Source organism: Hylobates moloch, unplaced genomic scaffold, assembly GCF_009828535.3.
Source record: "Hylobates moloch isolate HMO894 unplaced genomic scaffold, HMol_V3 SCAFFOLD_13, whole genome shotgun sequence".
Classification (NCBI taxonomy): domain Eukaryota; kingdom Metazoa; phylum Chordata; class Mammalia; order Primates; family Hylobatidae; genus Hylobates; species Hylobates moloch.
The window spans coordinates 82281133-82302568 of NW_026652288.1; the positions used below are offsets into that span (position 1 = coordinate 82281133).

At 42.3% G+C, this 21436-nt stretch overlaps 1 protein-coding gene across 1 annotated transcript in view; it reads right to left on the minus strand.

Moving 5' to 3' along the window:
• NCEH1 (neutral cholesterol ester hydrolase 1) overlaps positions 1–21436 on the minus strand; it is an 82059-nt gene that overhangs the window by 52036 nt on the left and 8587 nt on the right. The window lies entirely within an intron of this gene.

The window sequence follows — 21436 nt, forward strand, 5'->3', positions numbered from 1 at the left end:
TACTGTTTCCCTGTTATGTATAAGTCCTGGGTCTGGGGGGTAATGGTACAGGGATCCACCATCTCATCTTGCCACCACCTGAGACACAGACATGGCTTCTGTTCATAAGTGTCTATTAAATGATTAAATGGTTCTTTCTGAGAAACTGGATATGTCAGCCTCTTTCTTTGGCCCCTCAGCTTCCGCAGACTTTGAGGGTAGGTTTGCACAGGCCTCCCCACCGCAGAACAATGCTTTAGTGAAGAAGGATGTATAACCTGTATATTATCTTCAACACTCCTATTTATTATTTATAATCTCGTGTTTAGGTGTTTTCTTAGTAGTGTCTATTTAGGATAAACAAACAAACAAAATGTGTAAGTATGAAATCATTGTACGTAGCATTTTAGAAGTATTAATGCTCTGGAGGAGACACAGAATGCAGCAAATTCTCTAAAGCAGGTGCATCCCATGTTGTTATGTAGTTTGATCCTTGTGAATGCTTTGTCATGCAGCTTTTAGAATATTGCTGTGAAAATTATCAGAACTCTTCACTGAAATGAATGTTTGGGAAAAGTATGTACTTGAAGAACAAGTGTGTGCCCCTTTCACCAGCTAAGAAGTAGAAAGGATTTAAGTTTGCTTGCATTAGCTATGCTTTCATTATTTTGCTATGTGAGACATATTCAACATAAGATAGTTGGCCAGGTGCAGTGGCTTATGCCTGTAAACCCAGTGCTTTAAGAAGCGGAGGCAGGAGAATCACTTGAGCCCAGGAGTTCAAGACAAGCCTGGGCAATATAGTGAGACCTCTGTCTCTACAAAAAAATAGAATAAAATAAATTATCCAGGCATAGTGGCTCACACCCATTGTCCCAGCTACTCAGGAGGCTGAGACGGGAGGACTGCTTGAGACTGGAGGTTGAAGTTATAGTGAGCCGTGATCATGCCACTGCCCTCCAGGCTGAGTGACAGGGTAAGACCCTGTCTTCTCAGAAAACAAAATAAAGTAGTTAAGGATCAATCAGACTTGGTAAAATAAATAAAGATGTGCATAATCAAATTTAAACGCTTGATAGACTGGCATATAGCAGTTAAGAATTTTCAAGAAGAATACATCTAATGTAAAGACTCTTAACTTCTTTGTAGGTTTTGAACTGTGTGTGACCCAGTGATCTGGTAAAGAAATATAAGCATAAGGTTATTTACCACAGTAGTGTTACTTAATATTATCAAACATTTTCCTCCTCTCATACCATGAATTCAGTTAACAAAGTGACTAAACATATTTTCTTTCTAGCAAAGCCTTGCTGAAAGTTACCATTTTATCATTGTTTATAACTTCTAATGAATGAGATTATTAAATAAAAATGAATGAGGGAGTGACTGTTTACATGGGCAATTGTTCTTTCTTTGAAGCTAGGTACCCATCCACGTAGGTCATGAGGAAAACTATGTATTTGTTCACTGCTTCACCCTAACACTTACAACCCCTCGCATACAGTGTGTTCAACACACGCTTGTGGAACGATGAATATGGAAAAAAGGAATGTCCATAATCACTTTTAAAAATATATATATAGTGCTTGAGAAAGAAATACACTGGTGCTTCCCCAAATATCTGAAACTATTTACTAAGACATGCATTAGTACGTCTTATAGTTAAGAGATTACTAAAACTAATTTTACTTTAGCAAATACCCAAGAAGAAAATCTAACCTAGAAAATGGCACAAGACTGCAAACAAAAATTGGAAATGGCTCACTAAAGTACAATTATCCAGGCACTGTACAAACAAAAACAACATAAACCTGGATGAAACAATCAAGTAAATAAATTCCTCAGGAGAGTTAATAACTCTATCTATGTCTGATGAGTTTAGTTGTGAAATTAAGCCACACTGACATAAGGAGCCAATCGAAAGGACACCATCTAGTCTGTGTGCAATTCTGTAAAGAAATCCTAGTAGTTGGAATTCAGAGTTTAGCAGAGTATCATTAAAGACTCATCTTTTGGGCCGGATGCGATGGCTCATGCCTGTAATCCCAACACTTTGGGAGGCAGAAGCAGGCAGATCACTTGAGTTCAGGAGTTTGAGACCAGCCTGGCCAACATGGTGAAAGCTCATCTCTACTAAAAATGCAAAAGCTAGCCAGGCATGGTGGTGTGTGCCTGTAATCCCAGCTACTTGGGAGGCTGAGGCAGGAGAACTGCAAGAGCCTGGAAGGTGAGGTTGCAGTGAGCCGAGATTGGGCCACTGCACTCCAGCCTGGGCGACTCAGCAAGACTGTGTCCCCCACCCCCACCCCAAAAAAAAGACCCATCTTTGGGCCGGGTGTAGTGGCTTATACCTTAATCCCGGCACTTTGGGAGGCCAAGGCAGGTGGACTGCCAGAGCTGAGAAGTTTGAGACCAACCTGGACAACGTTGTAAAACCCCATCTCTACTAAAAATACAAAAAGTTAGCCGGGTGTGGTGGGTACATGCCTGAGGTCCCAGCTACTTGGGAGGCTGAGATGGGAGGATGGCTTGAGCCTGGGAGGCAGAGGTTGTGGTGAGCACACGACTGTACTCCAGCCTGGGCAACAGAGTGAGACTCTATCTCAACAACAACAACAAAAAGAGAACCATCTTCACTGGGCTCATAATGGGCTTCTCTTGATCTAATAATTCTCTCTAGTCTAGGTCTCAGCCTTCATTTCCTCATACATCTTTCTTCCATAAATCCCTTCCCTAAGGCTTCAATCTTAAACTGGATGCAAATGAAGTCGTATAATTTTAAAACCCAAAGGGCTTCTTGGAAACTGATGCCCAGAGAGATTGGTGACAAGCTCTGAGTCACCCAGTTACAGACACGTTTAGACAAGAACCAGGTCAGCAGGTTCCTACTTCAAGATTCTTTCATTACATCTCGATTGAAAATAGTTCCAGTTTATCTCAATGCTTCTGCAACCCTAACTTTTTTTTCTCTTCCCCTTCATCGACTTTATACTTATTTTGTTTTGATTTTTTCTCCCACTCTTCTGTTCCATCTGTTCCCCTAGACCTAGAAGTAGAGCATCATTTTAAAACCTCACCACCTGCAACCTTGTTAGACAAGTACGACAACCAGATCTCTGACCTCTCTTTGACATCTCTGGCTTTCCAGGCTTTTGTTGCCTTTTTACCAACTTAGAATTTTAGAATGTCAGGGCCGGGCGCGGTGGCTCACGCCTGTAATCCCAGCACTTTGGGAGGCCGAGGCGGGCGGATCACAAGGTCTGGAGATGGAGACCACCCTGGCTAACACGGTGAAACCCCGTTTCTACTAAAAATACAAAAAATTAGCCGGCGTAATGGCAGGCGCCTGTAGTCCCAGCTACTCGGGAGGCTGAGGCAGGAGAATGGCGTGAACCCGGGAGGCGGAGCCTGCAGTGAGCTGAGATCGCGCCACTGCACTCCAGCCTGGGCGACAGAGCGAGACTCCGTCTCAAAAAAAAAAAAAAAAAAAAAAAAAGAATTTTAGAATGTCAGAGCTGGAAGGAAAACTACAGAGCAGCCTTTCCCAAACATTCTACAGAACAGCAAATGGAGGAGACAACTTTGCAATGAGAGCAGGCTGAAGAGTTCTGAGATCTGTGATTCACTCAGCTCGGGAAATGCTGCCCAGCAATTCTCTCAGAGATTCACAATGCATGTCAGCTTTTGAAACACACTGACAAGTCCCAGCAGGAGGAGAGAAATGTACTTAACTCTGCTTAAACTTTAGTCTTTTCACAACTCTTCACATCCCTTGAGACTGCTTTGGGAAGGCCTTGCCTCGCCCCCTTGTTTTACAGATGAAGACTAAGTCCATCCTTGACATGAGTAACCAATGTCCTGCTCTATATATTGGGGCCAGGGCTCCAACCCAGCTGAGTCCCAGCCCAGAGCATCCTCTTGAAGTATTTCTCCTCTGCTGGATCCAGTTCTTTCCGGTCTTCCGCACACCAAATACCCAACATTTCACCTGGTACTACACAGAGTGTATTCACATAGTGACTAGTATTCACATAGCGTAAAATACATTCACATAGTGACTAGTGTTCGCATAGTGTGTATTTCTGTGGGGGACAGAAGGGTGGATGCTTGCTCTTATTTCAGCTTGATCTTACGTCCAATTGTATAGGACATAGGACTGCACTGATTTTGCTTACATAAGTTCTATGTGATACTCGATACTGGGATGTGGACATGCAAAACCATCCCAATGATCTAAGGGGTTCCAAGGGACTAGAGGAATAAGCCCAGAGTATCCTGAAGGAGATTTGAGGTGAAGGCTCTTCAGATGGGCATCCTAGGTTGTATGCGAAAGTGGTGGGTGATCCTGGGCCCTTCCAGAAATGTGGTAGTACATGCTAAACTTTCCACACTTCCTTTGCATTTTCTCCTAACTTCATAACCCACTTCCCTTTTTCTCGCTTTTCCTACTGTCTTTCTCACACCAAGTTTTCCTAGTTGATTCTAGAGGCCTTAATATGCTAGGAATCAAGGTCTCTTCCCCATTTTTTCTTAGGGGAGGGAGAGCTAGGAAGGAGTAACATGTAGGAGTTTTAAGAAAGTGGAAAACATGCTTTGCCTAAAAAGAGGTGGGCTGGTACTTACACAAACTGCTTGCTGCTTTTCTGTTTGGGCATCTCCTGAACAAACAGTACAGTTAACGGACAGTAATGGTGAGAATTAAAGGGTGGGTGTCAGAAGCTTTCACTGATGAGAGATAGCCTGTACTCCTTTAATCCAACCAAATAAGCCTACTTCCCAAACATGCAACTTGGCTTTGTTGATGGTTTGTTATTTTCTTCTCCTCTATCGCCCATGCCACCCCCTTCTCTTGGCCCCTGCGTGATACTATTCTGACCCATTCTTCAAGGTATAGCTTCAATCTGAACCTTCGCGATACCATCCTGGCTCAGTTTTCACCCCTTGGAGTTCACAGCCTTGTACTGCCCATTTGAAAATCACCCATGTACTGACGGCCTCCTAACATTTCTAGGCTTATGTTCCTGAATTACTTTTGCTTGCTGCACAATATCTTTCATCTTCTCAAATAGATTCTGAATCTCTGAAGCACAGGAACCATTTGCAACACTTGTAAAAATGAAAGTAATTCAATAAATATTTGTTTATTACATGAAATATTAAATGAGCTTTCTGTAGAATATAGGTCATAAACTCATGTCTTCAAGGACCAGGGCAACTAACAGAAATGAGTAAAACAGGTGTAACATCAGGGAGTAGGGAGTCTTGTGGTAAACTAGAGAAACAATGCCCTCAGAAAGCAGCTGCTGCTCAGCCACAGACGATTATATGACACGGAGATGCTGGCCTAGTGTTGCCAGATGGCAATTTTTCAAGAGAAGTAGAAAGCCCAGATTGTGTGAAATACCTGTAACTTTCAGTGTTGGCAATGAGTTATAAAATGTTTAATATGCAATGTGGGCCAAAAATAACATGTACAGGTCAGTCTCTGGCTGTCAAGCTGGCTGTTTGAAAGTTCGATCACATCTTTTCAAACAAACAATAATAGGCATAATTGACAGTGTTCTAGCCCCTAACCTGGACAACAAACAGAACCAAGGCAGAAAATTAGAAATGTGTTTGTTCAGTTTTATTTTAAATTTTAAATTATGTTAATGCATAGAAACAGTTTAATTAGAGAACAATGAAAATGGACATGGAGGCCGGGCACAGTGGCTCACGCCTGTAATCCCAGCACTTTGGGAGGCTGAGGCGGGTGGATCACCTGAGGTCAGGAGTTCGTGACCTGCCTGACCAACATGGTGAAACCCCGTCTTCCTAAACACACAAAAATTAGCGTGGTGGTGGGTGCCTGTAATCTTGGCTAGTCGGGAGGCTGAGGCACAAGAATCGCTTGAATCTGGGGGACGGAGGTTGCAGTGAGCCGAGATCACATCACTGCACTCCAGCCTAGGCAACAAGAGTGAAACTTCACCTCAAAAAAAAAAAAAAAAAAAAAAGAAAATGGAGATTACGGAGACTCTAAAGGAATTTATTGGATCTTCTCAAGGACTGCAGAGCTGATGCACTTGTTTCTTTTTAAGATTTCTTTTCCCTTCAAAACAGATTTTATTTTCCTTGATTTGAGTATAGTCTTGTCAGAGGTAATTATGGTCACTCTTGGGGGAAATAACAAAAGAAATGGAAGGATTAATTTTTCTGAGATCATTACTGGGTTGAAGTTAGAAGATTAAAGGAAAATAGATTAATGAGATTATATCATATTTATATATAAAGATATGTATTTTTAATATCTTTATATGAAAGAAAGTCCAAGTGGCCTAAATGTTGTCCTCCTCACCCTTCACCAAGATAGCACTATCTACACTCAAATACCAGGAAGTAGGCCATTTATAACCGAGTGTAATGATAGGTGTCCAGTACTGTGCTAAGGGTCACAGGCAATGCTACAAGGTGTTGGCCCTTGTCCTTGGGGCTAACAGGTTAAACTCTTGGTGGTAACTTACAGACGCTCTGGACATGCAGGATTCTACAACCCAAACAGGGGTGGAAGCTGACAATCCTCACATAAACTGAAAAACCAAAGCAACTTTCAGAGCACGTAAATGTCTTCACCTTTGCAAATGAGTTGGGAATTCACATATGCGATCTAAGGTGACTACCACTGACTAAAGTTTTGTTTTGTTTTAAACAGCAGAACTGTTTTCAGAGACTTTGGTTCACTCCTTGACTACCCTTAGCCAGGACAAATGCTCCTTGCCTGAAGCTGAATTTGATTTCCAGAAAAGCCAAATTTCTTCTAGGTAATAAGTTGTAGTAAAGCTGAGGATTTCATTTTGTTCATAACAAGCAAGACTATAAAGCAGTAAGACCGATATTCACATGTACCTCATGAAATGACTTGGAGTAACTAATTTTGGGGGGTGGGTGGGGGGGATGGAGCTTCGTTCTTGTTGCCCAGGCTGGACTGCAATGGCGTGATCTCAGCTCACCGCAACCTCTGCCTCCTGGGTTCAGGCGATTCTCCTGCCTCAGCCTCTGGAGTAGCTGGGGCTACAAGCACTCGCCTAATTTTTGTAGTTTTAATAGAGACAGGGTTTCACCATATTGGCCAGGGTGGTCTCAAACTCCTGACCTCAGGTGATCCACCCGACTCGGCCTCCCAAAGTGCTGGGATTACAGGCGTGAGCCACCACGCCTGGCCCTTGTATTTCAAAATTAGCCGGGTGTGATGGCATGAGCCTGTAATCCCAGCTATTCGGGAGGCTGAGGCAGGAGAACTGCTTGAACCCGGGAGGCGGAGACTGCAATGAGCTGAGATTGCACCACTGCACTCCAGCCTGGAGTGACAGCCTGGGTGACAGAGCCAAACTCCACCAAAAAAAAAAAAAAAAAAAAAAGCCCCTGTATTTCCCTTCTCAGGGTAGTATAGTAAAATTGGAAAGACTGAGAGTAAAACAGACCATTTTATAATCTCTTTGTAGCCACTTGCCAGCTATATGAGGTTGGGGAAAATAACCTCTCAAGCATTTTTTTATTTTTTATCATTTACTTATTTACTAATTTTTTTTGAGACAGAGTCTCGCTCTGTCATCCAGGCTGGAGTGCAGTGGTACGATCTCGGCTCACTGCAAACTCTGCCTCCCGGGTTCACGCCATTCCCCTGCCTCAGCCTCCGGAGTAGCTGGGACTACAGGCACCTGCCACCACGCCCGGCTAATTTTTTGTATTTTTAGTAGAGATGGGGTTTCACCATGTTAGCCAGGATGGTCTCGATCTCCTGACCTTGTGATCCACCTGCCTCGGCCTCCCAAAGTGCTGGGATTCCAAGCGTGAGCCAGGGCGCCCAGCCAAGCATTTTTTTTAAGTGAACATTAAGAATACAGAGTATGACCACAGGAATTATGCTTGCTTACTGCTCTTTCCCCAGAACAGTGCTGGTGCAAAGTGATATGCAATAAATATTCATTGAAGGAATGAACAAGAACTTTAATGTCAACTCTTTTCAAACAGATTCCAATTAAACAAGGTAACCATTTAAGCTACTGAAGTAACAAGTTAAAAAAATCAATTACAATTGTTCTGGAAAAGCGTGTAGCACATCAACATTCTTGCACATTGCTATTAGCCATATAAATTGGAAAATAACTTGGAAATATGTAATAGGACCTGCAAAAATATTTACAGCCTTTGATCTAGTAGTTCAACTTTTTAGGAATTTTTTGAGGAAAATCCTAAGAAACAAATTACACAATATGTCCACTGTAACATTATTTATGGTGGCGAGTAATTAAACAGTCTAAATTTTTGGTAATAGGAGAATAGTTAGGTTTAAAAATGACACAAGCTCTAATGCATCCATTACAAAAGATGGAAATAACATGCAGTAATTTGACAAATCCTTCTGTTAGAATTCTAATGTAGTAGTGCATATTCAACCTAGCAAAAACAAAACATATACACGAAAAGAAACAGTGGTTGTATTAAAGTGAGATTATAGGTGATTTTTTTTCTATTTTCCAAAATTTCTATAGCATGATTATCTACCTTTTATAATAAAATAATTCAGTTCTAATTTGCTAAAGAAAGTATGCTTCTGTGGGGAAATTTTTAAAGCAGCTATGACATCCAGGGATTATGGAACTTAAACATTCTCTACTCCCTGACATCCGCACACTGCCCAAACACCCTTACCTACTCATATTCCTATATTTTGCTTCTTTGTACACACTTTGCTTACACAACTTGTCTGTCTTGCCTGGGCAGTGGATACTTTCTCCAAACATAAGAGAGGGCTGGACTGTAGGATTCCATTTGTACTGGAATTTCTTCTGCTTCCCCTCATGATCAAACCCCAGTCCATCCTTCAGTATCCATGTGAGACATCCCTTCCTCTATGGTGCCCTATCCAACTCATCCCTCAGACCATCACTCCTGCCTTCGTGCTCTCTAGTTTAAGCTTCTACTTCTAAAACTTGTTGCATTATAATTGTGAGCTTCTAGATCTCTCCTTCATTTTTGTTCCCCTAGGTTTAGCATACACCTCTTACAGAATTTGTGTTCAATATAATTGTCAAATGAATGAATGTATTGCTGTTTATGTTTCCTTTCATTGTTGCTGCTAAGTTCATGCCTTCTGAAGAAGCAGGCAGCTTACACCTTACCATTTTCCTGCTTAGACTCTTCATGGAAAGGAAACAGGAATCCAGGGCAAGCACAAGCACTTTTTTTTCTTTTTTTGGAGACGGGGTCTTGCTTTGTCACCCAGGCTGGAGTGCAATGGCGCAATCTTGGCTTACTGCAACCTCTGCCTCTGCCTCTGCCTCCTGGGTTCAAGCGATTCTCCTGCCTCAGCCTCCTGAGTAGCTAGGATTACAGGTGCGTGCCACAGCGCCCAGCTAATTTTTGTATTTTTAGTAGAGATGGGGGTTTCACCATGTTGCCAGGGCTAGTCTCGAACTCCTGGCCTCCAGTGATCCACCCACCTCAGCCTCCCAAAGTGCTGGGATTACAGGAGTGAGCCATCGCACCTGGCTGCAAGCACATTTTGTTGGTCAATTCCATTGATGCTGCCTTATTTGAGAAATGGGATGCACAGAGACTACTTCCTGTCAGGGTGTTATCACCAATACCCTCTCTACTGTAGAAGCTGTACAGGGACTTTCAGTCGCTCATCAATCTATTCACTCACTCAGCAAATATGTGAGTGTTTACTTTGTGCCGGGTACTTTTAGGAGTTGTGCACACAGTGGGGAAGCCCACAGACAAGCCCCTCCCCTCCAGAGCTTTCAGCCAGGCAGTGGAGATGGAATTACCTAGGAGTAATTAAACAAACCCAGTGACAGGAAGTACTGGCAAATGAGGGTAAAGAAAGAACAGGGTGTTGGCCGGGCGCGGTGGCTCACGCCTGTAATCCCAGCACTTTGGGAGGCTGAGGCAGGCGGATCACGAGGTCAGGAGATCGAGACCATCCTGGCTAACAGGGTGAAACTCCGTCTCTACTGAAAATACAAAAAATTAGCCAGGCATGGTGGCAGCACCTGTATAGTCCCATGTACTTGGGAGGCTGAGGAAGGAGAATGGCATGAACCCGGGAGGCGGAGCTTGCAGTGAGCCGAGATAGCACCACTGCACTCCAGCCTGGGTGACAGAGTGAGACTCCGTCAAAAGAAAGAAAGAAAGGGGGAAAGGGGGAAAGGGGGAGAGAGAGAGAAGGAGAGAAAGAAAGAGAGAGAGAGAGAAAGAAAGAAAGAAAGAAAGAAAGAACAGGGTGTAGTGAGAGGAGGTGAGAGGGAAACCAGACTGGGTAGTTAAAACAAGAGGTCATGTTCTCTAAGCATAGACCCACCCCTTTTGACAAACATGCAAGAAGCCTTTGTCTCCAATAAGGCATCATAGCTGCCAACAACTGCAGTGTTTGTTTCAAACTTTAAACAAAGAATGACCTTCTGAAGTAATACATTAGGGACACAGCAAGAAAGACAGACTTAAAGAAGTTTCTGTTAAAGACAAAAAGCTACTAAAACCAAACAGAAGAAAAACCTCATTGTTTTCAATCAAATTATATATTTGGCCACCAGGAGTTAAATGCTACTGTAAGGTTTGTAACAGAATATTTTTATTTTTCTTTCTCTCTTTACTTTTATTTTGAGACAGGGTCTGGCTCTGTCGCCCAAGCTAGAGGGCTGTGGCAGGATCACAGGCTCACTGTAGCCTCAACCTCCTGGGCTCAAGTGATTCTGCCACTTCAGCCTTCCAAGTAGCTGGGACCACAGGTGCATGTCACCACGCCTGGCCAACTTTTTTTTTTTTTTTTTTTTTTTTTTGTAGAGATAGGGGTCCCACTATGTTGCCCAGGCTGGTCTCAAACTCCTGGGCTCAAGTGACCCACCAGCCTCGGCCTCCTAAAGTGCTAGGATTACAGGTGTGAGTCACTGTGCCTGGCCTAGAATATTTTTAGTAAGTAGTTTCAAGTTTATTTCATCAAGTAGTACTTACTCTTGATGTTGGTTGTATGCTTTCATCATCCTATGATTGGCTTATTAAAAGTGACCAAAATTAAAGCAGTGTCATAGATCTAACAACACAAGGCGGGCTAGTCCCATCCATGGTTCAGTCATGTAAAGATTTCCTTCAAACTTTGATACTTTCAGAAACTCCAGAGCAGTAGCTTCCTGTGTGTGCCATGCTCTTCCACCTCAGACTCTTGCTGTCTTCACTTCCTGGAATGCTCTTCCTATTGGAAGAGTGCTGCTTCTCATCCATTCAGATCCAGCTCAGCCAGCACTTCCTCTGGGTTCCTCTGAGTTCCTCAGACTTACAGGGGCTTCCTCCAACCTGGCTGCCATAGCACCCACTTTGTACCACAAACTGAAGCCTTCAGCATATTTGTTTGGGATTGTCTACGTCTTGGTTTTTCAGAGTATGAGAAGCTCCAGGACTCTACAGTGTCTGACACATTCTGGGTAGTCAATAAATGTCTGCTGAAAATATGCTGGCACTTTAAAAAATGAATAATGCATCATTTTCCTCCATAAACAGAAAGAGGAAGAGCTATAACAAAATATAAGACTGCATGTTTAAGTATAACTTCAATATCTATAAAAAGACCCTGAAAGTAAACCATGTGCACACAAAGCAACAAGGACCAATCTGTATTTCAGCAACTTTAAGGATTACAGGTGTATCAAATTTTAACATGCTACCCATGATTGCTTGCCAATCTTCTAAAGCCTGAATATGGAAAAAAAAAAAAAAAAAATGGGAGGGGGTGGTTAGAGTTGGAGATGAGATAAAGACATTCAACCCCTCACAATACCCAAATGAAAGTCCAACTCTTTAAAGCACTTAAATTCTATTATTTGCTCTCAAAATATGCTTTGAGAGAGACAGAAACCATGTTAATCTTTTTAGAGTAATTGAACATCACTACCAAAGAGGTTCCTTCTGTAGACATAACCAATAATACATTTTTCTTTTCATCCATGTATTAAGCTTCATTTAATTGAATAACTCAGAATTGTGCAATTTTAATTACCTATGTGAGGAAATAAGACTGACATGTTATTGGTTTTGGTCAGTAGAAACCTCTGTGGCTGCCAAGAACCAAATTTGGCACATGGAGTATCCTGTAAAATACTGACCCACTGTCCTTAACAAAGGTATAGTATGTGTATTTAATTTTTAAATTTTTTATTTTTTATTATTTTTTTGAGACAGGGTCTCACTGTCACCCAGGCTGGTGCAGTGGCACAATCATAGCACACCACAGCCTCAAGCTCCTGGATTCATGTGATCCTCCCACCTCAGCCTCCTGAGTAGCTAGGACTATAGGCACATACCACCACACCCGGCCAACTTTTTTAATTTTTTGTAGAGACGGGTCTCGCCACATTGGCCAGGATGGTCTCAAACTCCTGGGCTTAAGCAAACTTCCTGCCTCATCCTCCCAAAACTTCCTGCCTCATCCTCCCCAGGCAAAAGCCACAATGCCCGGCCTGTATTTAAATGTTATACAACTATAGAACTAATAGGATTTAATCTAAAATGGACTAAGTTTACTATTAATCTGATGAGAACCTTTTTTCTGAGACAGACAGAAAAGGCTACTTAGCCTGTGAAGAGTCCAGATTGTAAAATATGTTTCCACATTGATGAACCAACCGACATTAATTTAGTTAGTTATTTGGGGAAAGAGGTGTGTGTGTGTGTGTGTGTGTGTGTGTGTGTGTGTGTATTTTACTATTTAGTACATCAGTAATTTCCATTGGTAACCTCCACCTTGAATTTTAATCACAACCTATACAGTATATTTTGACTATTTCTTGTCAGAAATGATAGCTCAATATCGACATTGCCAAAGTCAAAACATCAGTTTTGGAAGACATCCTTGACATCACTCCAACAGACAGGTTACGGGTTGAGACATTGAATGGAAAGGTGCAGGTGCCCGGAGAGTCCTTGTGGGGCCCTGACAGGCCCATTGCAGTCCTCAGGTTCCTCGGCTTCTCAGGACAGTTCATCACAGCGGCCTCGGCCTGCTGGCAGTACTCCTGCTGGCAGTACTCCGTCTGGGCTTCTCTGATGCCCTCTTCCCAGTTTTTCTGGTTTTCCCAACTTCTGCTTCCTCCGAGGCTCCACCTCTTCTCGGTAGCTCTAACGCTATTCTTCATTCAGGGGATTTCATGGATTTCCAGGGTTTCCATTGTCACTGACCTGCCAACAAATTTCTCCCTATTTCCTATATTTCCTTTACTTATTCTTATGTTTTTAGCACTGGATTTTAGCTCCAGGAGGACCAAGTGCTGTTCATCTTGTGAATTGCTATATCCAAGTACTAGCACATAATAATTGCTCAACTAACATTATAGAGAGGACACGGTATATTTCCTCAATTATGGTGGTCAACTGAAGACACCTATGTTTCATAATGTCAGAAGTCAAAGTCATCTTTTCCATACTCATAGGCCAGATCTCTAAGCCCCAGAGTTGTCAATCATTTGAGCAAATCTAAAGCCCTTTGTTGAGGAAAATATCAACCCTGCTTGTAAGTACTTCTTCACTACCTTCACATTGAGGCAAGGTCACCCACCCTTAGGAATAGAATTCAAGTAAAGCACTTTAATTTAACAAAACGTTATTTTAACAACTTTGCCTAAGGTACCTACAGTCTAAGGAACTCTTCACAGTTGACATAAAATTCTAAAATGAACGATACCTTGGCAAAGCCCAGTGGAGCTCCTTGATATAAGACAGTGACTAAGAGATGATTTCTCCAGCTTTTGGAGCACTACCTCCAGACAGATTACCTGGAGCAGAATTTTGGCTCTGCCACTTATGGGGTATGTGACTTGGGCAGATATTTAATTAACCTCTTTGTTCCTCAATTTCCTCATTTATAATGTAACAACAATAGTACTTATGTAACAAGGCTGGTATAAATATTGGGTTAATGTATTCAAATCGTGGTTAGAAAAACAAGCTAGCAGCTGGGCACAGTGGCTCACGTCTGTAGTCCCAGCACTTTGGGAGGCCAAGGTGGGTGGATCACTTGAGGTCAGGAGTTTGAGACCAGCCTGGCCAAAATGGTGAAATGCTGTCTCTACTAAAAATACAAAAATTAGCTGAGCATGGTGGTGCGCACCTGTAATCTCAGCTACTTGGGAGGCTGAGGCAGGAGAATCTCTTGAACCCAGGAGGCAGAGGTTGCAATAAGCTGAGATCGTGCCACTGCACTCCAGCCTGGGTGACAGAGTGAGCCTCTGTCTCAAAAAAAAAAATAAATAAATAAAAAAGAAAAAGAAAAAGAAAAATGAGCTAGCTATGATAATGATGGTTCATATATCCAGTTAGAACATCGGCAAGCTAAATCTATGGACTCTAAAACTTTAACTTTAGGAAGAGGTTTTGAGTTCTTGTTATATGCCAAGCACTGGGTTAAGAAACTCATATACACAATTACATTTAATTCTTATAAGCCTTGAAGGAGGTACTGTCATTATCTTCATGTTCACAGATAAGAAACTAACATAGATGTTAAATAACTTGCCCAACTAGTCACAAGTGCTAAAGTCAGGATTTAAACCTAATAGCCATAACCAAAGCAGCCCATGTTAAGAAGATCTACACCTGTATAGAAATCCGCAAATCTGAGAGCAATAGCAGATTGGCAAGAATAATGGTGACGATAAAAGAAAAAAAAATTACGTTTGTAGTTTAGTGTAGACAACTGACAAAAATCAGACTTGGACTAAATATATTTCTCGTGTGCCAGGTACTGCTCCAAGTGCTTTACATATTTAACTAATGTTTGATGATGATGACAACGAACAATAAACCTTTATTCACATATTGTGCAATTTTCATAACTTTCCAGATTGAACATTTTAATCACTTGCTAGATCAATAAACAAACCCTTAGGTTATGTTCTCTGTTCAAGGTCACACAGCTAGGATAGCTCAAAGCCAGGATTTGAACACAAGTCTCCTCGATCCCAAAGTCCATGCTCGTAAACACTATGAAAATCGTCCCTGATGTTTGGTAAATATACCATCAGTTTCATGAGGAGTTTTGTGAAATAAGAGATCTATAGTCAATTAAATTGGGGATTCATTGTACACTTTCTTTAAGATTCAAAATACATATCAGCAGAGAGTTCTCAAAGTTTTACAGTTAAAAAAGAAATCCTGATTAACTCTGTTAAACTTAGCTTATTTAACCATAGAGCCCTATTCAATGGGTAATATATATCTTTTTTCTTTTTTTGACAAAGAGTCTCACTCTGTCATCCAGGCTGGAGTGCAATGGTGTGATCTTGGCTCACTGCAACCTCTGCCTCCTGGGTTCAAGCGATTCTCGTGCCTCAGCCTCCTGAGTAGCTGGGACTACAGGTGTGCCCCACCACGCCCAGCTAATTTTTTGTATTTTTTTTTTTTAGTATAGACGGGGTTTTGCCATGCTGCCCAGGCTTGTCTCGAACTCCTGAGCTCAGGCAATCCACCTGCCTTGGCTTCCCAAAGTGCTAGGGTTACAGGCGTGAGCCACAGCACCCGGCCAATATATATCTTTAAAGCAAATACTGAGGCCATTAGCCTGAGGTTGTCGCTGTAACTATAGCCCCCAGGTAAGCAGGCCAAAACCCAATTCAACATAAACAGTAAAATAAAAGTTAAGCTTAACCTATCAGAAACCACTAACTAACCTCTAGCCACTGGATCATACCCAAATAAGCCAAAATGCCTAGCTGTAGCCAATCAAGTAATTTCTCTACCTCTCTTGGGTGTTTAGTCTATAGAATCTTGCTGTTCACCCTGCAGAGTACAGCTCTCTTGGCTCAAATAAACTGTTAAACTTATTTTGTCTCAAGTTTTTTTTTTTTTAAAACTGTATAGCATCCTCCAGGACTAAAATTTGTAAATACATAACATACTTTTTACCTGTGTGATGCATTCTTAATGTGGATCATACAACTAGCCACAAAAGAGCTGAGAGTGGAGAGAGAGGAGGGAGAAGGGGAAGACAGAAGATTGAACAACCATAACAGGAGACTGTTGAATATAGTTCAAAGGGCAATGGGGTCCAGCAGACCTTGTTCACAGCCAACTTCACTAAGCAGGCCCATGTCTGTGAAGAAGTTACTTAACTTTGTTGAGCCTCTATTTCCTTTCCTATAAAATGAGAACATTAACTACTATTTTATAAAGTGGTTGTGTTTGTAATTCTGCAAATGCATCTATTATTATGCAGATATCTGCCAGCAATCTTATTGTTAAAAGCTGATGATTTTCTAAAAGCAGAATTTTTTTTTTTTTTTTTTTTTGAGACGGAGTCTCACTTTGTCACCCAGGCTGGAGTACAATGGCGTGATCTCGGCTCACTGCAAGCTCCGCCTCCTAGGTTCAAGCGATTCTCCTGTATCAGCCTTCCAAGTAGCTGGGATTACAGGCACCCACCACCACGCCCGGCTAATTTTTGTATTTTTAGTAGAGATGGGGTTTCACCATGTTGGCCAGGCTGGTCTCGAACTCCTGATCTCAGGTGATAGGCCTGCCTCAGCCTCCCAAAGTGCTGGGATTACAGGCGTGAGCCACTGCACCCGGCCTCTAAAAGCAGAATTGACTTGCTTTGCTAAGAAAGTTAAGGAAGCCCAGATATTGCTGTCTGGCCTTGCCTCTCACAAACAAGGAAGAACTGTGTGCAGTGAAATGGAAGTGACTGAAACCTTGGGACAAAGTGACTTTACCTTGGAAATGATGCATATACCAGAAACAGTGAGATAAACATCTTCCACCTTTTAAAAAGTAGATTTCAAAGTGTTCAAAGAAAGATAGTTTGAGTCTCACGGCAGGGACAACATTATGGGACAGGCAGCTCAGAAAAGGGTCTCTCAATCTCTCATGGGGTATTTATCAACTATCCTATTCAAGGGGAAAAAGAAAAGGCAGATGACTATCAAATGTGGAAAATCACCAGTGTTCTTTTAAGGAGATGGCCTATAATCAACATTTAGTCAGAAACAGACACATAATTCATGACAAATTTGAAAACAAGCATAAATCTATTAAAACATGAGGAAGTTAGAAACCCAGAAAACAGCAAGGCTTGCAAAACACAGTTGTGAAGGACAACACAAAACCATTTTTGGCAACATTCAGAGTCAGAAGCACGTGGAAGCATAGGGCCTGCCCCTTGCGACAGACGCGGTAACACAGTGATAATGGAAGCAGAACCATGAATTCCTAATTTCTCTTTAGTCTCTCTATCGTGAATGGTCTTCAAACAAAAACAGAAGTCCTAAAGCAGTAAGAGGAAAATTATGTCTATGATAGGACAGAAAATTTATGATTTGGTGGGGAGCCTGTACATAAGCAGCAACATAAGCAACATCTAAGGGCCATAAAAGAAAAACAAAACACTAACAGAGTATTGAGATAGAAATTAAGGCTAAGCAAGGGCAGTGAGAGGGAAACAGATGGGGAAGTTCTCAAAAGAGATGATTTCTGAGTTGGTATGAACGACGCGTGGGATATTGGCCAAAGTAAAAGGGTGGGAGGGCATCTGAGACAGAGGGGACAACAGGAGAAGCATAAGCAGATTCACGAGCTAAACTGTCATCCATGACACAGCGAGGCTGCAGTCAGCAAAATGGTGCCAGGTTGTAGCACGCACCAAGTGCCAGCCAAGGAACTTAGCACTTTTATTCTACAGGGGATAGGAAGTGTGGGTGGGATGGAGGAGTGGTAACTGGAGGATTAACAGTCAGATTGGAGCACTCAGGACTGGGAACAAGGGATCATTTCACAGCCTTGACTTGATTAGGCCGAATGTGTGCAAGTCAAATAAATGCAGCCTGAGCATCCGTCCAGGTTTGACTGAGAATCATTCTGGTTTAAAACCATTGTACTGAGCTAGGCATGGTGCCTCATACCTGTAATCCCAGCACTTTGGGAGGCTGAGGCAAGAGAATCACTTGAGCCCAGGAGTTTAAGACCCGCCCTGGCAATATAGGGAGACCTCGTCTCTACAAAAAATACAAAAATCAGCTGGGCATGGTGGTGCACGCCTGTGGTCTCAGCTACTTGGGAGGCTGAGGTGGGAAGATTGCTTGAACCTGGGGAGGCAGAGGTTGCAGTGAACCACGATCATACCACTGCACTCCAGCCTGCACCACAGAGACCCTGTCTCAAAACAAAGAAAAAAACACTGTTGACCTAGCATGATTATTAATAGCAGTCCCTGCTACTCTCAGAAATGTCCTGGTTTGGACAATAAATTATATGGCTACCTAAATACATGTAACTTGGGGACTATCTATCTGTGTTTAATAACAATGATAATAGACATACATTTTAAAAGCTCCAAACTGGAGAAAGGTGAGCTTCCCAACAGGTATTCTACAAATGGATTACAGGTGGGGCACTGGCTATCAATGTTTAAATATTTTATAGAGGTAAAAACTTAAAGCCATTTTGTATAACTATACAGAGTTGAATAATTGGCATCAGAGTTGGCATTCTATTTGAGAACCATTTGTGTAACTCTTTATAAATCTTGTGAATTCTGTTATTCAAGCTCATACAGATCCCCCCAAAATTGCTTCCAGAATCCCCAGTATACTATACAAATGTAATTGTTTCTATGACACAAAAAATAATAAGAAGCACTGATGTAGACTAATTGTGGGAGCTCAAAAAAAAAAAAATCGGGACCAAAAATTCACTAGTGACTAAGTTATCATGAGTGTCCTCACAGCATAGCCCAGCAAGGAGGGCATGAAACTAAGAGTCCATGAATTTCTATTGCAGTTCCCATTTCGCCAGTATAACTGATCACATGTTTAAATTTAAAAAAATTTTTTAAGAGACAGGGTCTTGCTCTGTCACCCAGGCTAGAGTGTAGTGGTGTGATCATACAGCCTTCACCTCCTAGGCTCAAGAGACCCTCAGTCTCCCCAGTAGCTGAGATTATGTGCCACCACATCTGGCTAATTATGTTTTGTAGAGACAGTCTTACTTTGTTGCCAAGGCTGGTCTTGAACTCCTGGCCTCAAGGGGCCTCCTGCCTTGGGATTACAAGTGTGAGCCACTGTGCCTGGCCCTGATCATACGATCTTGATGGTGTCCTTGACTCTTTCTGAACCTCAAGTTCCCTTAGCTGACAAATGGAAATAACAATGGCAACCAGTTATTTATTGAAAAAAAATGAAATGAGGTGATATCAGTAAAAACCTTCATAAAATCTAGAGTACTTGATAAATATGAGGTATACTAAAAAGTTATGTTCTTTAAGGTCTCATTTCTCTCAGGGATAGCTTCTTTTTCCACTTGCCACTGATGTCCCTCAGGGGCACCCTTGGTAGAATCCTCCGGATCTTACTCTCACTCCAAACACATTCATTTCAACTACTTCTGCCACTATCCATTTGCCGACCACTCCCAAATCCGTATCACCAGCCCAGCTCTGTCTCCTGAGCACTGGATCTGTATATGCAACTGTTTATGATCAGCCATCCTTGGACTAGTCCACTGACACTTCAAAACAGGGTCCCAAACATTTTATCTTCACCCTTAGATCTGCTCTTGCTCCCAAATCAGGGTCACGGTCCCCATTCACCCAGCTATTCCAGCATCTGTCCCAGGAGACATCTTTGACTCCTTCCTCTCCGATGCTCCATACTCTCCCCTCCAACAGCAACTCTGATCAGCTTTCTTCCAAATCAGTCCCACTTCATTAGCTCATGCTCTCACCTGGATTAGTGCTTCCTAGATGGTCTTTTGCCTTTTTTTTTTTTTTTTTTTTTTTTTTAAAAGACAGAGGCTCCCTCTATTGCCCAGGCTGGAGTGCAGTGGCACAATCTTGGCTGACTGCAACCTCCACCTCCCAGGTTCAAGGGATTCTCCTGCCTCAGCCTCCCGAGTAGCTGGGACTACAGACGCGCGCCACCACGCCCAGCTAGTTTTTTTTGTTTTGTTTTGTTTTGTTTTTTTGTATTTTTAGTAGAGACGGGGTTTCACCATACTGGCCAGGCTGGTCGCAAACTCGTGACCTTGTGATCCGCCTGCCTCAGACTCCCAAAGTGCTGGGATTACAGTTGTGAGTGACCACACCCGGCCTACTTTTGCTTTCTTACATTCCAGTGTCTACACTGCCACTGAGAAGGACTATTCTAAAACACAGTTTTGAGCATGTGACTTCTCTGCTAGAAGACTTTCAGTTGCTCCTTTCTCGTCCACAGAGCTCTTCCTCACCTGACTGGTGTTTCCCTTCGGCCTCCCTCTCTGACCTTTGAACTTTAAGCTCCAGCCAGTCTAAACCACTTGTAGTTCCTCAACTATACCATCCTCTCCCACTAGAACTTTCACATACTGCTGCTTCTGGCTGGAATGCCCCTTTCACCCTTCTCTTCTCTTCTCTGGTTTCTATTATAAGGAAATCTAGCACAAATCTAAACCCTTGGGTTCAGGAGTAACACAGGCTGGAATTGAATTCAGGCTCCATCTCGTATAAACGGTGTCATCTTAAGCAAGTCACTTTTCTTTGCATTTCAGTCTCCTCCTTTGTCACATAAAGAACACCTGCCTGATTGTATTACCATGGGCTAAACTAATTGCACACAAAGCACATAGCACAGTATCTGCCACAGAGTAAATGCTCACTATATGCTCAATAGATGTTATTTTTACTGTAGGCACTCAACCTTGACGTCTCAGATTAGATACATTTCCCCAGTGCCCAGGTCCACTTTAGATGTTCTTTCCAAGGCTCTTGCAGCAATCCACAGATGCCTCTATCATAATTTTCCTTCCATCATTCAAGTGCCCACCTTATTGCTGGCAGTTGGTTTATCATCCCTCACTTGACTGTAAGCTTCTCAAGATTAGCTATCTGCCTTACACATTTCTGTTTTGCCAGACCAGCTCCTTAGTATTTATTTAATACGTGATGACTTCCAGGGTTTTAATTTTATTAAACACTGAAAGAGAGCTTGTCAAAATTTCATAATATGACACACCTTAGATTAGGCAGGCAATATAGTCAGGTTTTTCACTTGAAAATTCAATTACAGGTAGGCACGGTGGCTTACGCCTGTGATCCCAGCACTTTGGGAAGCCAAAGCAAGAGGATCACTTGAGCCCAGGAGTTTGAGACCAGCCTGGGCAACATAGCAAGACTTTGTCTCTCCTAGAAAAGAAAAAGAAAAAAATAGCCAGGCATGGTGGCACGCGCCTGTAGTCCCAGCTACTCAAAAGGCTGAGGCAGGAGGATCCCTTGAGCCCAGAAATTCAAGGTTGCAGTGAGCTGTGATCACACCACTGCATCCCTGCCTGGGTGACAGAGCAAGACCTTGTGTCTGAGAAAAAAATAAAAAGTAAAAAACGAAAATAAATTCAATTACATTTCTTCATTCTATATAAACATAAAATGAAAGAGAAATGGTAGACAGTTCCCACATAATTTCAT